The sequence below is a fragment of the Carya illinoinensis genome, chromosome 6 (genome assembly GCF_018687715.1).
Source record: "Carya illinoinensis cultivar Pawnee chromosome 6, C.illinoinensisPawnee_v1, whole genome shotgun sequence".
NCBI classification, from domain to species: Eukaryota; Viridiplantae; Streptophyta; class Magnoliopsida; order Fagales; family Juglandaceae; genus Carya; species Carya illinoinensis.
In genome coordinates, this window is record NC_056757.1 from 20,409,277 (window position 1) to 20,417,700 (window position 8,424).

The 8,424-nt window shown below is 36.3% G+C and overlaps 1 long non-coding RNA gene across 1 annotated transcript; it reads left to right on the top strand.

Moving 5' to 3' along the window:
• The first annotated feature begins 2,038 nt into the window (after positions 1 to 2,038).
• Positions 2,039 to 7,234, top strand: LOC122313018. Its single transcript, XR_006243258.1, has 2 exons — positions 2,039 to 2,151; positions 6,975 to 7,234. It is a non-coding gene; the product is annotated as an uncharacterized LOC122313018 (long non-coding RNA).
• Positions 7,235 to 8,424: the final 1,190 nt, after the last annotated feature.

The following is an 8,424-nucleotide window of genomic DNA, read 5'->3' on the forward strand; positions in this document are numbered from 1 at the left end:
CAAAGAAATCAGAAACATCAGGACTTGTAATATCTTCTCCATCTATAGAATTTAAAGCATATGATGGTTCAGTAAAATTTGTTTCAAATTTGTTTATTTTTTCTTTTATAAAAGATTGATATAAGTCAACCAAGTACTTATCTGTACGACAGATACGAGCTCAATGTCCAGTCATACCACATCTATGGCATCCATCTTCATCTTTCTTTAAAAATTTGTTTTGGGTACCTTTGCCCTTCTCTGAGTTGAACCACTTTTGGTGGTACGGTGTATATCTATTATTGTTCCTTTTAGTGCAGTCACTTCTAGGACCTCCACTTCCATAGTTTTTCCTACCACGTCCACGTCCTCGTTTTCTTTGAAAAGATGCACCATTCGCTTCTGAGAATGATGTAAATCTAGTACCATTCACTTCAGGGAATGATATAGAACCAGTAGGATATGACTGGTGATTTCTTAACAAAAGCTCATTATTTTGCTCAGCTAATAGAAGACAAGATATAAATTCAAAATATTTTTTGAACTTTCGCTCTCGATATTGCTGCTGCAGGAGCACATTCGAGGCATGAAAAGTAGTATATGTCTTCTCTAACAAGTCATCATCAGTGACTTTTTTACCACATAATTTCAATAGCGAGCTAATTTTAAACAGTGCAGAGTTATACTCACTAACACTCTTGAAGTTTTGCAACCTCAGGTGCATCCAATCATGACGAGCTTTTGGGAGGATTACAGTTTTCTGGTGTTCATATCTCTCCCTTAAATCATTCTACAAAATAAGTGGATCTTTCACCGTTAGTTACTCAATTTTTAATTCTTTATGAAGATGGTGCCGAAGGAAAATCATTTTCTTAGCACGGTCCTGCAGGGACCCTTGATTTCCTTCTTTAATTGTATCTCCCAGGTTCATCGCATCCAGATGGATCTCAGCATCAAGGATTCAAGATAAATAATTTTTTCCAGAAATATCAAGAGCAACGAATTCTAATTTTGTAAGATTTGACATTTTTTACATATATAAATCAGGAATATAAAAATATATTGAAAAACTTACTTGAAGTTGAGGACTACTAACTTCAAAATCGTCAGAACTTTCGTGTTGATAACGTGTTATGAAATCATAGAAAAGAGAGAGTCATAACGTATTATAAAACTTTTAAAAGGAAAGAGAAAGAGATAGAGTTCAGAAAGGTTATGAAACTTATGAATTTCTTAAAAAATTTAACGATATATATAGGCGTACAAAGGGAACTATGCTAGCTTAATTGCTGCACTATGTTAGCACTATGTACTATGCATATGTCGACCAACTCACTATGCTAGTACTATGCTATTACTATATACTATGCATTTGACGACTAGATAAATGTGGTCATACAATTCAAGATAGTTTATAACAAATTGAAGAATTAATATTATATTGTACTTAATTAATTAAGAAGTAGATGAGAGAAAATTAAAGGATATCGGTTTCTTCAACTTTCGTACTCTACCATCAGCTTAAGTTCCCTACAACTTTTACCGTGTCTTGGAAATTAATTAAATAAACTGGCCATGCACTGTGAAATATTAATCAGATCAATATTAGTTTGCGCTGCTTCTCATAAAAAAATATTATATATTTATATTTCATATTAATTTCTTATATATCATGAATTTATCAGGAGTCTTCTTATTTAATTTGGTTGAGTTTAATATATTAATATATATTTATATGTATGTATATATGATTCCTCGTATATATATATATATATATTTATGCATGTATGTATGTATGATTTCTCGTTTTTGAGTCTGAACTATCCAACCTGGGTTGACTTGGGTCTACCTGATTAGCAGGTCAATGATGTGTATGTGTTGAGGGAGGTAGGTAGCAGCTAGCTTCTCCGTCCCTTCCTTCGTAGGTCAATTAAAAGCATTGCTAGCTCTTCAGACTTCATCACCTCGACATACAATCAAGATAGATCAAATGAGCTCTTCCGACCTGCAGGGGCCAACTCCTTTTGTCGGCCGCGTCGGCCCCCGCCCCCCCGCCCCCCCCGCCCTCCTCGCCCCCCCCCTCCCGGTGGCCGCCTTCCACCACCGTGCACAACCTACAGCTGCGGATGCTTCAGACCGCAGCAAAGAAAGTACTGACTGTGTCGAGGACTGGTATGTTCGTTCTTCACTCGATTTCTCTTAATTTCTTTATCGTTCCGTCCGCGAGTCGTCGTTGACCGGCAGAGCCCGTTGACTATATCCCAGATCAATCTGGCCTGGGTTGTTTTCCTGCATGGTTTGTACGTGCGACTCAATTCCACCCCCTCACTCCCGGTGCATGGCAAACTAATTAAGTGCGCATGTGGGGGCGGGAGCTGCGCCAGCCGGTTGCCCATTGTCCGCTAGCTATCTCTTATAAGATCGATACTCTCAGTCGAAAGTTGAGAATATCATGGGAGACTGAACATGGAATACTGATAATTAATATACCTTTTGGGCATTTCTTTTAATTTAATACTTCAAGAAAATAAAAACATGAGATCATACTAATTTGTGGTTTTTTTTTTTTTTTTAATTATATATATAGAAAGGATATATATTTGTGAATCAAGTTTCAAACTGCATGTCTCTTCAAGATATATTAGAGATCGTAGATTTACGTGCCTAGATTCTCTCTATCGCTTTTTCTCTCTGAAAAGGCAGAGGTTTAGCGCGGTTATCTTTGCCTTTTGGGAAAAGAGTTGGTTATTCACCAATCGTTTGCAATGATGGTGGTGGCAGGGTGGATGAGTTGGGTGAGAGGTGGGGCAAACTGAGGCGGAAGGAGGAGGAGTACACAGCCATTTAGATGGCTGGGGACGGTTACAGAGAGGTAATGCAGAGAGGGGAAAGGAGTTTAGTGGGCAAAATAGTGACGGAGAGAAGGATAAGGAAGGAGATAATCGATGCGACGATGGCGAAGGTGTGGCGTATCAGTAAACCTGCATCTTTCAAAGAAGTGGGGAGAAACACATTCGTGATCCTGTTCGACACCTTGGCAAATATGCAGAGGGTGTGGGAGGGAAGCCGTGGTTGTTTGACTATGCTATGATAGTCCTAAACCTATTCGATGGTTTTACTAAACCGCTGAGTATGGAGTTTGAGAAGGAAGTTATGTGGGTACACATGTATAATCTACCTATGATGTGCATGACGATCGAAAGGGGGAAACAAATAGGCAATACGATTGGGGAGGTGAAGGAAGTAGAGGTACAAGAAGACGGAAATGGTTGGGGGATGTATCTAAGTAGGGATGAGTTCGGTCCGGTCCGGTCCGGTCCAGGGAGGTTTTGTGGACCGGACCGGACCTATTTGGTCCAGGGTTTTCCTACCCTGGACTGGACTGAACTCCCTAAGGGTCGGGACGGTTGGGTCCCATTCGGTCCGGTCGGTCCATTCGGACCACAATTGACTTTTTTTCTTCCCTATGACATTTTGTTTAATATTTATGTAATTATGTTGTGAAATATTTAATATATATAGTATACTATTATATATATTAATATATATATATATATATTAGTAATACGTTAATGCTATTAGTCTATTAGTATATAGTAAATTAGTAATAGTTATTAACTTATTTACTATAACTAATAATACACTAGTACTAATACTATAACTAATAACTATATGTAATAATAGTAATACTATATGTAACATACTAGTATTACTATATCTCTTCAAACACCACACATTGATTAGTACTCTATGTAATACTATATTAAATAATAGTAATACTCTTATTACTAATACTTTATGTAGTTATATTAAGTACTATATTACTAATACTCTAAGTAGTTATAGTGATTTAATACTAACATATTACATATGAAGTTAACTATACTAATACATTATAAATTTATAAATTATACATATATGATATATTATAATTTATACCATAACTCTTATAATATGTTAATATATTAATATATACTAGTACTATATATTATAGTTAATAGTTATATATTAAACAGTATAATAATACATTGATAATAAATATATATACTTATATACTTATAATGATTTAGTTACTATGAATTTACGATTAGTATAACTATATATATAATAGTATTTTTATTAGATTATTAGTAATTTAGTATAGCTATATTATTTTAGTAATATTAGTTATGTTAAATCAATTAGTTAGTATAATTATTTTCTACATTATTAGTATTAATAATATTAGTATTAGTTATATCCATATAACCTATATTAGACTTAAGAGTCTTAGACAATATAATAGACTAATAGTATTAGTACAACTGTATAAGTATACTGTATAGCTATATATTAATACTAATTATAGTGAAAAGTATAACTATATAATAGTATTAATAGTAGACTAATAGTATAGCTATATATTAGTATTAGTTATACTGTTATAGTGATTTAGTATATTATAATTTATACTATAATTCTTATAATATGTTAATCTATTAATATATAGTAGTATTATATATTATAGTTATACATTAAAGAATATAATAATACATTCATACTAAATATATATAGTTATATTTATAGTGATTTAGCTATAATTATATTAGTATTAGTATTACTTATAGTATTTAATATAACTATATAGTCTATATTAGTATTAGTATAACTATAGTATATTATAATATTAGACTATTAGTATTATTTTTTTTAATACCATATTAGATTATATAATTAATTTATAAAATTATTTATATAAATTATATTTTTTTTATTTATTTTTCATTTGGTCCGGTCCAGTTCTGTCCGGGGAGAACACAGGAGAGAACATCAAAAGGGACATACTAAGGGAGGCTGGGACAAGAATATGTGGCAGTTTTGAGAAGTATCTAGGCCTACCAGCGGTGGTGGGGAAATCAAGGGTGAATACTTTCAGGAGCATCAAGAAGAGGGTTTGGCAAAAAAATAACAATTGAAAGAACAAGTTTCTTACTCAGGCTGGAAGAGAGATCTTGATAAAGGTAGTCTTGCAATCCATCCCAACTTATACAATGAGTGTATTTAAACTGCCTAAAAGGATTTGCAAGTAACTGAATCAATTGTTAACAAGGTTCTGGTGGGGAAGTAAGGAAGGAGAGCAGAAAATCCATTGGAGAAGTTGGGAAAAGATGGGAGCCTCGAAAACAAAGGGTGGTTTGGGTTTTAGAAATGTGGAGAGCTTTAACCTTGTCCTTTTAGCAAAACAAGGGTGGAGGATGTTAGAAAACCCAAACTCAATTGCATTTCATGTGTACAGAGACAAGTATTGTAAGCAACAACACCTATTGGAGGCCAAGTTGGGGGTGACACCATCTTTAATTTGGAGGAGTGTTTGGGAAAGGTTAAATTTGCTAAAAGAGGGACTTAGGTGGAGGGTAGGGAATGGGGAGAAAATTAGAATATGGGGTGATAGATGGATACCCTCACTAACGACTTTCTCTGTGCAATCAGTTTACAAGGAAGGGGAGGAAGGAGAAAGGGTTAGTGGCCTTATTAACATTCAAACCAAGGAGTGGAAGAAAGAGACAGTCAATCAGATGTTTAAAGAGATGAAGCTGAAGTCATTTGCTGCTTGCCAATTAGCAAACTGGGAGCTGAAGACAAGTTGATATGGGGATATACAAAGGATGGAATTTAAACTGTGAGAAGTGCATATTATGTGGATTTGCGTAGAAAGAGGAGAGCTCAGGGAGAAACCTTGACAAAATTGGTACATGATGAGAGTTGGAAACACATTTGGGGAATGAAAGTGCTACGAGTGGTAAAAATGTTTCTATGGAAGGCAGGAAATAACATCTTGCCTACTAAGGATAACCTCGTAAAAAAAGAATATTAAATAACCCCTGCTGCCCTATATGCTTGTCCAAGGAGGAATCAGTTACTCATTTGCTCTGGAATTTCCCTACTTCAAATGATGTGTGGTCTGTGGACCAAAGCCTCGTGCAGGAAATGGAATTCAGAAGAACTAGATTTTATGAAACTTTGGAAGAAGTTGCAGAGTAGTTTGGGCCAAGCGGACATAGAATGGGTTGCAACAACTATGCATAGCCTTTGGTTGCAAAGGAATAAATACATATATGAAGAGGTTTTCCAAAGTCCAGGTAAGGTTGCTGAACTGGCTAGGATCAGTATGGAAGAATTTCATGCAGCAAATGATTTGGGAAGAACTCGAAGCAGCCCAGAAACTGGTGGGCCGAATAAATGAAATAAACCACCTGATGACTGCGTGAAGATTAATTGGGATGCAGCTTTAAACAAGCATACAAGGACTATGGGGATTGGCATCATTCTGAGAGATGATAGAGGTGAAGTTCTACTCTCTGCTTGTGAGAAGAAAGAGATGGTGGTGGAAACAGTTCTGGCAGAGTGCTATACTCTTTGGAAGGCAATAGAGGTTTGTAATGCCTTAAACATCAGAAAGGTTGTAATAGAGGGGGATGCTCTTGCAGTTGTTAATGCGGTAAATAGGTCCAATGAGGATTTGTCTTGGTTTGGACATATTATACATGATATTAGATACTATACAGTAGGTAGGGAGGAGTGGAAGATAGAACATACCCCCAGAGAGGGGAATACAACGGCTCATTCTTTAGCTAAATTAGCTCTAGAGTTAGAAAGTGAGGAAGAAAAGGTCTGGACAGAATGTGGACCAGATGTTATAGAGAGAACTGTGATGAGAGAGAAATGTAACTGAGAAAATGTCATGAATATACGAGGTGTTTTGATTAAGTTAAAAAAATAAAAAAAATAAAAAAAAAGTTTCAAACTGCATGCAGCTTAAGATGCAAAAGCTCAAGTCTTCATGTGTAGTACGGTACTGGCCGGGCTAGCCATCATAATTAATCTATATACATATGTTCCTGATCTCGATAAGTAGTATGTGCTGTCTAAGTATTCTCCTTATTAAGAACGACACTGCCTACTAATTATCACATTTTCTTATTTTAGAGATAATTTGATTGTTAATTATTGTGCAGTTTGGATATTTTCTGCTGCTGCTGCCTCTTCAAAGCCTGCTTCTGATTGATATGTTCAGAACCATATTGAGGTGTATGAATTGAAGGGCGCTGATCGATTATATATTTGCCATAAGAGATTTCAGAATTTCCAATCTCTTTCAATTGTCTGCGTTTTGGTTCTAAATAATATATATGGACTAATTGTACGCGTCTCTATAACCTATATATGATGCTCGGATATATACATACATATATGCATTTTATGTTTTAACCAGCAATTAATATTGCCAATACACTGATCACAATTATTACTCAATCAGAAAACAAGTAAAATATCCCACATGATCATGTACGTACGTACAATAGGATGGATGGATGTACTTATTAATGCGTGCATGCATGCTGTAGCAGTACTGCATGAAGAATTAAATATATTGATACAAATACAATTAGTTCAATTCTTACGCTTCTCGGCGTTCCAACTATGCCGAGTGTCCTCGTAGAATGCTTTCATATCTTCACAAAGTTCACGGTAGTGGATGTTAGTCTTGTGACACACAATGCGGTAGCTCTGACTATTAATCAAGGATGTCACCGCATTACTGTCGCCTATCCGGCCCATTAACAATGGGCTGGGGGATGAAGTCGATTGCATGTGAGAATGTTCATTAACCCACCAAGCTTGACTACGGCCTATAGTCTAGCTAAAATACAAGAAGAAAAACTGAACCTGTCCAATAAACATGCATAATAGATCTGGCCTTGTTTACTTGCCTAACCCTGTGTCCCAGTCAAAAACCCGACCTCAACAGCCGAGAAAAACTCCCCACAGCATCAAAACGAAAACTACCCCTCTCCGTCCATTGCGTCTATCCCCCTTTTTCTCAAAGCCCTTTCTCCTCTGCTCTCTCAAAATAATTTTTGCTCCCGTCAGTCCGTAACCCAAACAAAAAATAATAAAAACTCTCCCCGAAAGTTCTCTCGCTCCAAATCTTCCTCCTGGTTCCAGCTCAAGTCCCGTGACTGTGTGCCTTTCCTCGACCCAATGAAGAAAAGAAAAACCTCTGTGTCAGTGTCCCACCTTCCTCCGAAAAAGTACTTCGTTCCCTTTCTCTTGTTGCAGATGGAGACAAAATAGCAAACGGTGAGTCATGCACCGTTTGCTTCTTTGGTTTGTTAGGCACCTCCCCACCTCCCCAAGAATCATGCAGCAAATTGCTGCATAGTACTGATCTGCTCTCCTATAAATAGGAGAGCTTAAGTATCAGAGAGCGCAGCAGAGAAGTGTAGAGAAGAAAGAAGAGTGTGTGCTGCGTGTGTGCAGACAGTGTAGAGAGTGGGTGAGAGAGAGTTTTCTGTAAAAATCGTTTTATAGTGAAATTACAGCAGCTGTGGACGTAGGCAATTGCCGAACCACGTTAAATTTCGTCCCTCCTTTATTTAGACTCGTCTCTGTGTCAGAACAGCT